Below are 13,496 nucleotides of genomic sequence, written 5' to 3' on the forward strand. Positions count from 1 at the left end.
ACCTTGGCCGACTCTCAAGCATCTCTGCAGCTCAAAAGTGGAACGTATTTTTTTAACATTTTCTATGTGAAAGGATATCTAGACATATTGATGTATACCCAGAGATACCCTCTTGTTCTAATGTCCGAAACACATCATCAGCTGCTAAAGGGAAAAATCTTCGCTAGTCTGCAGCGACAGAAGTAATGTGTTCACAAATGCTAAAGCCTTGAAAGTCAGTGCTCATCTTGTGTATTATTCATGATTTCAGGCAAACTGCTGATTCAAATCTAACAGGCTGTGGTCTAAGAGAAGGTCATTCTGCTACCTTGTCAACCACAGTTGTTTCCTCTAGTACTAACTTAGGAGGTGCAATAACTTTAATTGAAAGCCTTACTTCTCGGTAATATATGAAGAGTTTATAAAAAAAAAGGAGCATAGAAGAACATAAAGGAAGGGGAAGACTTGGCCATGTGGTTCCCCCAGTCTGCTTCACCATTTAAAAAGATTGGTATTTGTTTATTATTGTCACTTGTACTGAGGTACAGTGAAAAGCTTGTCTTGCATACCGATCGTACAAGTCAATTCATTACACAGTGCAGTTACATTGGGTTAGTACACAGTGCATTGATGTAGTACAGGTAAAAACAAAAACAGTACAAAGTGTCACAGCTACAGAGAAAGTGCAGTGCAATAAGGTGCAAGGTCACAACAAGGTATATCGTGAGGTCATAGTCCATCTCATCACATAAAGGAACCGTTCAATAGTCTTATCACAGTGGGATAGAAGCTGTCCTTAAGTCTAATGGTACATGCCCTCAGGCTCCTGTACCTTCTACCCGAGAATGACCTGGATGGGTTGGATCCTTGATTATGCTGGCTGCTTCACCAAGACAGCGAGAGGTAAAGACAGAGTCCAAGGAGGGGAGGCTGGTGTTCATGGCTAATCCAACACTGCCCTCAACTTTATCTCCTATATGATCCCTATAACCCTTGATTTTTCCTGCGGTCAAAAGCTACCTTTGCCTTGGCTATGCTTAAGGCTGACAACAGTCTTGAACACTGCAAATGGTCTCTAACATGCATTTCATATGTCACCCAAGCTTTATTAATCTAAGGCAGGAAAAGTTTATACTGATGTCATGAAATCTGACAGTGTAGATTGCACTTTGTTTTAATTTAATCACTCATTGTTTTCCAATATTTTATAAGACTATATAGTCTTAAGATGCACCAATACATCAACTTTATTCTGCACTCTGATATTGTTTTACCTTATACGACCTCAGTGCACTGTTGTAATGAATTGATCTGTATGAACAGTATGCAAGACAAGTTTTTCACTGTACCTCAGTACATGTGACAGTAATAAACCAATTTACCAATTTATGAGATTGGTATTTACTCAAGATAAATGACTGAACTTAAAAGTTCTTTGGTTTTAATATTGGTACTTTATATGTGGATCAACCAAATAAATTATTCAAGCTGACTGTTTTTGTCAATGTGTGTATATATTGCTGAGACTTATATTTCAATTGAACATTTGCTAGATTATAACAATGACCTCAGTGAACTTGGAGTGACTGAAACTAATTAGATTTGATTTTTGAATTTAGACTTCTGCACTTCTATTTCTTGCACTTCTCTTGAAATTTCTATTCCAGGACTCAAAGTTTTATTTTTTTTATATAAACTACACAGCTGGAAATAAAATGAGCTTCAGTTGGGATTACCTAAAGAAAAAAATTATATAAAGAAAGTGAAGACTTATTTATGTAATTAAGCATCAGTTTACAGGCAGGACAAAGATGATGGCACTGACAGAAGGATTCAGGCATACTGTATCTAGTGAAACTGTTTCTTTTCTCATTAATGTCTTAGCTTTCCTTTTTTCTCTGCATCCCTGGGACACAACTACATTTACTTAGTGGATGGGCTAAAGTTATATCTGCAAACATGATCCATAATGCCAGACCTGGTCCTGCTGCCCCTAGGTATCTATTTTAATTTCGTGCTTGACTTAGTTTCAGGTGCAAGAATCACTCCGAAGGAATAAAGACCTTGGACAACAACAATGAGCATAAGGAAGGATGAACCTACTCGGAATGCATCTTGTCCTATTAATGTACTGAGACTGGACTGTCAGTGCCCTCAAAATTAGGACAAACATGGAACCATCTCCTGCCAGGAATATAATACATCTAGAATTATACCTCAACAACAAGCATTAATCCAAAGAAACTCAAAACAGTGGAGGCACTTTTCTTTCTATGGGATTCTTCCCACAGTTTGCCATCATCTGGAACCATGCCCAGTGTACCAAAGTACCCAAAAAGTGCAGGTATTACTATTCACTAAGAACACATCATTGTAGTCATAGATTCATATATCACAGAAACAGGCTCATTGGTCAACCATATCCATTCCAATCATTAGGTATCTATTGATACAAATCCCATTTACCAGCACTTGGTCTGTAGCCACCTATGCCTTCATGATTCAAGTGCTTATCTAGATACTTCTTCAATGTTGTGAGAGTATGCACTTACATCATCCACTTCATAGTATGTTGGTGATGAAAATGCCCAGAGAAGTGAGAAACAAACAGTGTCATGATTACACAAAATAAAACAAAGATTTTATTGAAGTAATTAAGAGAACACCCAGAGTTTCTATTGGTAAATGAAATGAGAAAAGTCAGGTTAATGTTTCAGTCGGCAACTCTTCCCTAGATTTGACAATGGGACCTTGACTAAAATGTTACTTAACTTTGTCTTCTTTAGATTGTGACAGACTTGCTGCTTATTTCCAGCACTTTCTGCTTTTATTGTCCATTCATCACGAGTGAGCCGAATGAGAACTGTTAATCATGTTTCTATTAATTCTTTTTACATTTATTTCTTAACGTTTAGAACCACTCACCCACTCAAATCACGCATTATCCATTGCATTGAAGACTTAGTTTTTCTTTACATATCAGCATTTTCATTGGTATATAAATGCTTCAATAAATTCAGATGTTGTTTGTCAGTGACTATTGTTCAAAAGGATGAAAAGATCCATTGAGCAGCCTCCTACACAGATTGGTCTTCTAGCTTCTGAAAGCATTGCCAAAAGGGAAGGGAATTTTTTTGGAAAAATACAACTCTTATTACAGAATAGGTAACATATCCTTAAGAGACTGGCAGGGCTTCAGAATTACTTGGACAGCTGATGTTTATCTCTAGGACTTGATTTCAAATACTCCACCACTACCAACTTAAATATGACTAAATGTATTGCAGAAGCTCAAAATGACTTCTTTGATAGCATCTCCCAAACCTGCACATTCTACCATTTAGGGTAGCAGACCCAGGGAAATGCATCACCTGCAAGTTCTTCTTTAAGTCATGAACCAATCTGACTTGGAACAGCAGAGACACAAGAGACTGTAGATGCTGGAATTTGGAGCAACACAAAAAGTGCTGGAGGAACTTAGCGGGTCAGGCAGCATCAATGGAGGAAAATAGAAAACCGAGGTTTCGGATCGGGACCCTTCCAGTCCAGATGAAGGGTCTCAACCAGAAATGTCGACTGTCTATTTCCCTCCATAGATGCTGCCTGACCCGCTGAGTTCCTCCAGCTTTTTTCCTGTGACTTGGAACTATACTGCCTTTCCTTCATTGTTGCTGTTAAATCTCTGGAATTCCATATATGACACCACAGTTGGAGTACCTTCATAACAAGAATTATAATGGCTCACTGATTCCATCTCAAAGCCAATTAGGGTGAGGATTAACTCTTCACCACCCCATGTATGAATGAAAAAAATCCAGTGTAGATAGATTGAATTGGAAACAAACTAAAAACTGGGAATACTCAGGAGATCAATCCATATGCATTAAGAGAATTCAAAAAGAAATATTTCACCTGTAGATCCTCTATCAGGACTGGAACATGTTACGGATGAATGGCATTTGAAAACAAACAGACTTGAAAGAAGGGAAGGAGAAACACAAATACAAACATACACACTAAATACACAATGCCAAAGGTGTAGGACTTTCAGTCCCTTAAGTATAATCCTGTGTTAAGATCACAACTGATCTGTATCTGCATTTATTTACCCACCTTTGATGCATTTCCCATGATATTTTAGTTTAAAAGTTAATGAGATTTAGAGAGAGAAGGCATGAACTAAGCAAGATAAAAGCAATAAAATGAGGGCAGTTAGAGAGAATGCTCTTTTCCCAGGGTTGGGGAATCAAGAACTAGAGGACATAGGTTTAGGATGAGAGGGGAGAGACTTAATAGGAACCTGAGGAACAACTTTTTCACCCAGAGTGTGGTCAGTTTATGGAATGAGCTGCCAGTGGAAGTGGTTGAGGCAGGTACATTAACAAATCTTAAAAGGATCTTGGACAGGTACACGGATAGGAAAGATTTAGAGGGATATGGGCCAAACACAGGCAAATGGGACCAGCTTGGATGGGAATCTTAGTCGGCATCGACCAGTTGAGCCAAAGAGCCTGTTTCCGTGTCATATGGTTCTGTGACTCTATAACACCAACAAAGGAATGTAAAAGCTAAAAATGTCAGGCAGTAGAAAATGCCCAGTAGATTAGGCTAGTTCTGATACAAACAGAGGAAGTGAGTTACCTGAGAATTTGATACTGAATCTGTAAGGCTGCCATGTACCCAGACAGAAGGTGAGGTATTGTCCCTGAAATGTACATTGGGCCTTGTTAAAACAGTTCAGCAGGCCACAGATATATAGGCCACAATGGGACTTATCTGTTTTTTATTTCAGATTTGCAGCATCTTTAAGTTTTTATATTTATCAACAGATATTATGGACTTTATAGACTTTGACCGTGATCTTTGTGCAATGCCAAATTCCTTTGGGTATATATTAGAACAAAGAACAATAAAACTGCATTTCTTGTAAATCTAAATTGGTAAATTGGTTTATCATTGTCACATGTACCGAGGTACAGTGAAAAACTTTGTTTTGCATGCCATCCATACAGATAATTTCATCACAACAGTGCATTGAGATAGTACAAGGGAAAAGAATAACAGAATGCAGAATAAAGTGTTATAGTTACAGAGAAAGTGCAGTGCAGGCAGACAATAAGGTGCAAGGCCACAACGAGGTAGATTGTGAGGTCAAGAGTCCTTTCTTATCATACTAGGGGACCGTTCCATAGTCGTATAACAGCAGGATAGAAGCTGTCCTTGAGCCTGGTGGTATGTGCTTTCAGGCTTTTGTATCTTCTGCGCGATGCAAAGGGGGAGAAAAGAGAATATCTGGGGTGGGTGGGGTCTTTGATTATGTTGGCTGTTTTACTGAGGCAGCGAGAAATGTAGACAGAGTCTGTGGAGGGGAGGCTGGGTTCCGTGATGCGCTGGGTTGTGTCTACAACTCTCTGCATTTTCTTGGGGTCATGGGCAGAGCAAGCCATGATGCATCCAGATAGGATGCTTTCTATGGTGTATCGATAAAAATTAGTGAGGGTCAAAGGGGACATGCCAAATTTCTTTAGCCTCCTGAGGAAGTAGAGGTGCTGGTGAGCTTTCTTGCCTGTGGCGTCCACATGGTTGGACCAGGACAGGCTATTGGTGATGTTCACTCCTAGGAACTTGAAGCTTTCAACCCTCTCGACCTCATCACTGTTGATGTAAACAGGAGCATGTTCACCACCCCTGCCCTTCCTGAAGTCATGACCAGCTCTTTTGTTTTGCTGACATTGAGGGAAAGGTTGTTGTCATAAAGGTTGTTACATAAAGGTTGCCAGGATTTCACAGGATTCAAAGTGGTGGATGCCTGCACAAATCCAATTCTCAGTCAAGAGTACAATGCGAGCAGGCCCAAATATTGATTGTAATCAAATGGACTGACTTGAACTCTTGATCCATTGCAAACATACAACTCTACCCAAGCAAATGCATTGATGACAATTGACATGTGTGCATCCAGGCTTTTGTACTCTTGATTATTTTGTGTCTTTGTTTGGAAGCAGCTTACAATAACCAATTTCAAAATTGATATGCTGCAACCAGCAATGAAAAATTAACTTACTCACCCTTTACAATGTAAGTATTTCAATACTTCATCATAGAAAAATAATATTTAATTTGTGTCACAGAGTCAGACTAAATGGAACATTTGAGCATAACCCTGAAATTAAAAACAGTGGGTAGTGGAAATTTCTTCCTGATGTCAAAGTGTGGTTGTATACTCATTTCATAAATGACCAAAATGAGTATCTTAAGAAGGGTAACAACAAAATACTTGTGGGGGTGTATATATGTGGGTATGTGTACTTGCATGTTAAAATCTTTGTGTTTCACACTTTAACACATGTAAAAGGGAGGAATCAGAGGAGACTGAGCATTATTTTGAATTTGACTTGTAATAGTATGTTATTATTAATGTTTCATGTATTTGAGAGCTTGTATGAAGATATTTCTTAATATATTGTGTTCCACGTGAGGTGGGTAGGGGTGAATTTTCAGATATTTCAATCTAGTACCAACTTGGAATTATCTTAAACCACTTGCTAGATAATCATTGACACTTACCTTGAAATAACGGTCTACATACTCACAAACTGAATAATGCGAGATCATTTACTGACCCAGTGCAGGCAAGTGCCTGAGTCAAGGCTATCATTCATAAGAAGGGGCTGTAAATGGAGAATTTGACTAAGCATTAACAATGGGGTTTGCAAGACCAAAAGCCAAGACCCTGTCCACACAGTGAGTATTTTTGTTAAGAAAATAACTCTAAGCACCCTTAAGGTAGGGCCAGGTTATGCACTTGTTTTAAATTCTGATCTGCTTTCAACTGAGCAGAGTTAGATAGGTTTGGGTTGGCCACGTGCTAGTTTTTCTCAGGACAAATTAGGTTAAAATTATCCTGAGTTGCAAAATAGCAGTACTTCAAAGATCAAAAAAGTAAAAACTATGATTATTTGTGTGTATTCCTGTTAATTTTTCAGATATACTTTTGTTATAGTTTATAAGTTTTGGCAATCATGCACAGCTGGTATGGAAGAGTTACAAAGGCTGATGATATCTGAGAGTTGAGTTAACAGCCATGGTCAAAGATAATGGGCCAGATTGTCCAACCTGCAGTTAGGCATTTACGGGAGTAACTGCTGGTATTACCTGTGTTTCCAGTCAGAAGAGGGCTAGGTTGGTGGTATCCCTCAGCTATTGCCAAACTTTCTGACCTTCCAGTTGATTGAATGTGGACTGAGGTGTTTGGAGGAATTTTGGTCCAGTGGACAGAGAAAGCGAGGGATACAGCAACTGCAGCTGAATGAATGGTCTCAATCGTATTATCAAAGAAGCCAATGAGCTCCACACCTGGGAATGCAAGAACAGTGCAATGGCAGGCAGAATGCAAGTTCAGATCCTGCCATGTTTTACAAAACTGGAACTAAAAAATGAGGTAGAGTTCATTAGAAACTGTCATAAAAATCCACTGAGCAAGGATAGGGTTGCACCTGAAATAATGATGGTAAACACTAAGGATTTTACTGGGGACAAGACCCCAGAGACTGATGGAATATACCTGAGGTTATTGAGAGAGGCAAGAGGTGAGATTGTTGGGACCTCCACCAAGATCTTTGTGTCCTCTTTAGCCATAGGCAAGGCCCTGGAGGACTGGCAAGTAGCTAATATTGTTCCATTGGTCAAGAAGGGAAATAGGGATAATCCTGGAAACCATAGACTGGTGAGTCTCATGTCAGTGGTAGGGAAGCTATTGGAGAGGATTCTTAGGGATAGGATTTATGAGCATTTGGAAAACCATGGCCTAATTAGGGACAGTCAGCATGGCTTTGTGCAGGGCAAGTCATCTCACACCCCACACCCCCACGATGAACATGTGGATGGGTGGGTTAGTAAGTTCACAGATGATACAAAGATTGGTGATGTTGTGGACAGTGTAGAAGATTGCCAAAGTATACAGCAGGATATAGGTCAGTTGCAGGTGTCGGCAGAGAAATTGCAGGTGGAGTTTAATCTGGCCCAGTGTGAGGTGTTGCACTTTGGGAGATCAAATGTAAAGGGTTGATGTACAGTGGGATCTTGGGGTCCAAGTCTACAGCTCCCTGAAAATGGCTGCACAATTTGATAGGGTGGTAAAGAAGGCATACTACATGCTTGTCTTTATTAGTCAAAGCATTGAGTTCAAGAGTCAGGAAGTTACGTTGCAACTTTAAAAAGTACTGGTCAGGGTATTGAGTATAAGAGTAAGGAAGTTGTATTGCAGCTATATAAAACTTGGGTTAGGCCACACTTGGAGTATTGGATTCAGTTCTGGTTGCCCTATTATAGGAAGGATGTGGAGGCTTTGGAGACTGTGCAGAAGAGGCTTAACAGGATGGTGCCTGGATTAGAGGAAATGTGCTATAAGGAGAGGTTGGACAAACTTGGATTGTTTTCTCCGGAGCTGCGGAGGCTGAGGGGAGCCCTGATAGAAGTATATAAGATTATGAGAGGCATAGGTAGAGTAGACAACTGGTATCTTTTTCCCAGGGTCAAAATGTCTGATACTAGAGGACATGTATTTATGGTGAGATGGGGCAAGGTCAAAGGAGAATGTGTGAGGCAAGTTTTTTTACACAGAGAGTGGTGGGTGCCTGGAATGTGCTGCCAGGGGTGGTGGTGGAGGCAAATATGATAGAGGCGTTTAAGAGGCTCTTAGGTAGGCACATGGATGTGCAGAGAATGGAGGGATATGGACATTGTGTAGCCAGAAGGGGTTAGTTTCGTTTGGTGTTTAATTACTAGTTTAATTAGTTTGGCACAACATTGTGGGCTGAAGGGCCTGTTCCTGTTTTGTACTTTTCTATGTTCTAAGGGAAATATTGATGAAAATAAAGAAGTGATTGACCATTCAGAAGTTTCATAGCAATTGGAGATAGTTAGGACACTACTCCCTTTAGCACATTTAAGAGTGTGGTGTAAGGTAATGTTAGTGACTAGAATATGCAAAGGAGTAGTTCCTGCTTTACTGTTGTCATACCTATTAGTCTTTATGATGCTTAAGAGCTAAAGGTATGAACTAAAAATACTTGAGCATTGAAAATGCACAAAAGTGAAGCAACTGAATAGTAATTGTTCCCTGGTGTCTTCATCTTCACAGATGAAACCCACTCATTATTCAATGACAAATGAAGGGATATAGATGTGTATTGTACTCTATGCTTACGGAAAATGGAGTTCTTTATTTCACAGAATCATCCAGACAATATGTCAAATGGAAAGTACTTTGTCTTCAGTTGCCTACTTGATTTTGAACTGTGACTGAAAAGTGATATTTTTGAAAATTACTGCAATGTTCTGGTAAAGATTATAATGGTCTTAGAATATCTAAAATAGAAATAGAAAATGCTGGAAACACCCATTAAGTCGGGCAGCATCTATGAAAAGAGAAATAGAGTTAACATTTCACGTTGCAGACCATTTGTCAGAACAGTCAGAATGGTACCTGTTGTGTCATTTAATGAGATCATGACTGACCTTTTACCTCAATGCCAATTTCCTCCACTAACCCCATATCCCACGATTCCATGAATATCCAAAATCCTTTTGATCTTTGACATGGCAGCAAGAAAAATCTATTTGGGATTCAGCATGGAAGAAATGATAAATGGTGCAGCTGAATCATCTGACACTCATTCCACTCACTGTATTTAAGTAAATTCATTTGAAAACCTATCTGATTTACTAATGTCCTCCAGGGATGGAAATCTGATGTCCTCAGTTGGATTGGCCGACTGGTGACCCTTAAATACTCACTGTGGTAGTAAAGTGATGGTATTACTAGTCGAGGAGTCCAGGGTAATTAGAATAATTTGCCTGAGACATAAATTCCAATCCCAGCTCACATTTAATTAAATACATATGGAGCGCAAAGCACTGTGGGAGTAACTTCACCTGAAAGAATGGAATGGTTTAAGAAGGCAGATCACCACCATCTTCTCATGGGCTTTCAGGGATAGCCAATAAATGCTGGCTTTGCCTGTGATGTCTGGATATAAGAATGTGAATAAAAATAAAACATGCTGCTCTGAATATTCATCCTAAACTTGTCTATTGTACTGTAAAAACAGTATAAGGCTTTGTATTCTGGTTGCTAACTTCTATATAAACCATGAAAGTAGGCATGTAAAAGGACAAGGTTGGTCCTCGAGGTAAGTCTCTGAACTGGGTGAAGGCAGATTTCACTAGTGTAAGACAAGATCTGACAGAAGTAGATAGGGAGCAGCTGCTAGAGGGAAAAACAACATCTGATAAGTGGGAAGCATTTACAAGCGAGGTAGAAAGAGCTCAGAGTTACCCTGTCCCTCCAAGGGTAAGAAGCAAAGCTGGTAAGTCTAGGGAACCTTGGTTAAGAAAGAATATTGAAAGTTTGATCAGGAAAAGAAGGAAACCAACGTCAGATATAAGAAATTGGTATCGAACAAGTGCTTTGAGTTTTATAGGCTATATCAGAGGGAACTTAAGAAAGAAATTAGGGGGGCAAAAAAGGAGCCATGAAATGATCTTCACAAGGAGGATTAAGTAATGCTATTAGAACTCCAGCGACCCGGGTTCAATTCCGGCTGCTGTCTGTAAGGAGTTTGTACGTTCTCCCCATGTTTGCGTGGGTTTCCTCCAGTTGCTCCGGTTTCCTCCCACATTCCAAAGACATATGGGTTAGGAAGTTGTGGGCATGCTATGTTGGTGCTGGAAGTGGGGCGACACTTGCAGGCTGCCCCAGAACACTCTACACAAAAGATGCATTTCACTGTGTGTTTCGATGTACATGTGACTAATAAAGAAATCTTATCTAAGATTAACCCTAAACCCTGTTATATGTATTTTAGAAGTGCAAAGGTAGCCAAGGAAAGAGTAGGTCCCCTTAGGGATCAAAGGGGTAATCTATATTTGGAACTAAGGGATATGAGCAAGGTCCTAAATGAAAACATCTCATTGGTATTCACCTGGGGGAAGGAAATGGAGGCTGGACAGCTAAAGGAGGGATAAGCAGATACTCTGGAGCACATCTATATCAGAAAGGAGGAAGTGTTAGAAATATTGGTTCACATTAGGGTGGGTACAACCCAGGAACTGATGGGATTCATCCCAGAATAGCAAGGGAGGAGATCGTTGGAGTTCTGATGGAGATTTTTGCATCTTTGTTAGCCATGGGTTAGGTTACTGGAGGATAGCTAATGTTGTCCCCTTGTTTAAAAAGGGCAGTAGGGACAAGCCTGAAAAGTACAAGCTGGTGATCCTTACATCAGTGTTGGAGAGGATTCTGAGGGGCAGGACTTATTCACTTGGAAAGACAGGGATTGGTTAGGAGGACTCAGCATGGCTTTGTGCAAGGGGAGATCATATCTCACAAATCTGATTGAGTTTCTGAGGCGGTAACTAAGAAAATGAATAAAGACAGGGCAGTAGATGTTGCCTATATAGAATTTAGTAAGGCTTTTGACAGGGTCCCACAGAATAGGCTGGTCCAGAAGGTTAAGGCACAAGAAATCCGAGGCGCGTTGGTGAACTGGATCCCAAATTGGCTGGATGATAGGAGGCAGAGGGTAGTGGTGGGTGGGTGTTCCTCTGACTGATAATCTGTTACAAATGGTGTACTGCAACAATTGGTGCTGGAACCTTTCTTTAATATATATCTATATCTATATCTATATATATATATATATATATATATATATATATATATATGTTTGTGTGTGTGTGTGTGTGTGTGTGTGTGTGTATATACATATGTGTATATAAATTGATGAAATGGAAGATGGTGAAGAAGGTTGCTTAAGGATACAATGGGACATAGATCATCTGGAAAGTTGGATAGAGCAGTGAGAGATGGAATTTAATCAAGACAAATGTGAGGTTATGCACTTTGGGAAGTGAGATTCTGGTAGCATATATAGAGTAAGTGGCAGGGACCTTGGGAGCTTTGATGTACAGAGGGACTTTGGGGAGCAGGTCCATAGCTCCCTGAAAGTGGTGGGGTAATGAAGAAGACATTTGGTATGCTTGCCTTTATAGGCTGAGGCATTAAGTATGAGAGTTGGAATGGCATATTACAGTTGCATTGGTTAGACCATACTTGGAGTATTGTATACATTTCTGGTCACTACACTACTGGCAGGATGTGGTAGCAATAGAGAGAGTGCAGAAGAGGTTCACCAGGATGCTGACTAGAATGGAGGGCTGTAGTTATTAGGAGAGATTGGATAAGCTGAGTTTATTGTCACTGGAATGTAGGCACTGAGGGACAGCCTTACAGAGGTTTATAAAAGTATGAGGGGCAGAGATAGGGTAGATTTCAATTTGTTTACTTTTTCTCTTCTGTCTCTAACTGCTGGGGTTTAAAGTAATTGCTACCTTGTCAACTTTGGTTGTCAGACATTCCTCTGTTCTCTCCTCCCCTCCCCTCACCCCTCTCTTTCTGCAACTTGAAACATACTCACTTTCTCACTCTTCCTGACGAAGGGTCTTCAACCCAAAATATTGACTGTTACTTTTCCACTGCTGCTGCCTGACCTGCTGAAATTTTCCAACATTTTCTGCTTTTGCCGTTAATAGTTAATATTCTTCCAATTTAGGTTCGGTTTAAAAGCAAGTGAAGAAATGACAAAGGTAACTGGCAAGTGTGAGAGAAACCCAGAGATGACAGTCCTGGTGAGTTCCTGCTCACCAGACCTGGAATAGCTAATGGTGAAATGCCACCCATACTACCTGCCACAGGAATTCACCTCAGATATCGTAACAGCAGCCTACATCCCACCTCGGGTGGATGTGAAGCTTGCACTCAATGAATTATGCTCTGTGGTCAATAGTCTTGAAACAGTCTACCCTGCGGACTTGTTCATCATAGCCGGGGACTTCAATCAGGCCAACTTCAGGAATGTGGTGCCAAAATACTACCAGCACATCTCCTGTCCTACCAGGGATCCAAACACCCTCAACCACTGCTACATAACCATGCCTACTGCTCCATCTCCTATCCACATTTTGGAACATCAGTGTACGAGGCTGTGTTCCTTCTCCCTGCTTACAAACAGAAGCTGAAACAGTACAGAAAAAGGTACAGTGCTGGTATGAGGAAATAAATGACCTCCTACGCAACTGCTTCGAGTTGGTGAACTGGTCCCTATTCAGGGCCTCAGTGGCCAATCTGAATGAGTATGCTACTGCCGTCACAGACTTCATCAGCAAGTGTGTAGAGGACTGCGTACCAAAGAAGTCAATCCGGGTGTTCCCCACTGAAACCATGGATGAACTGAGAGATCCACTCCCTAATAAGTCCAGGTCTGAGGCGTTCAGATCGGGTGACCCCAACCTAAACAGGAAATCTAGGTATGGCTTCGTTAACCCATTAGGGAGGCCAGGAGACAATATCAGACCAAACTAGAGTTGTGGAGGCCAAGAGACAGTACCAGACCAGCTGTCAGTTGTAGAAAGGCTTGCATGCTATAACGGGCTACAAAATGAAGTCTGGCAGCATC

This window comes from Pristis pectinata, chromosome 3 (assembly GCF_009764475.1).
Source record: "Pristis pectinata isolate sPriPec2 chromosome 3, sPriPec2.1.pri, whole genome shotgun sequence".
NCBI classification, from domain to species: Eukaryota; Metazoa; Chordata; class Chondrichthyes; order Rhinopristiformes; family Pristidae; genus Pristis; species Pristis pectinata.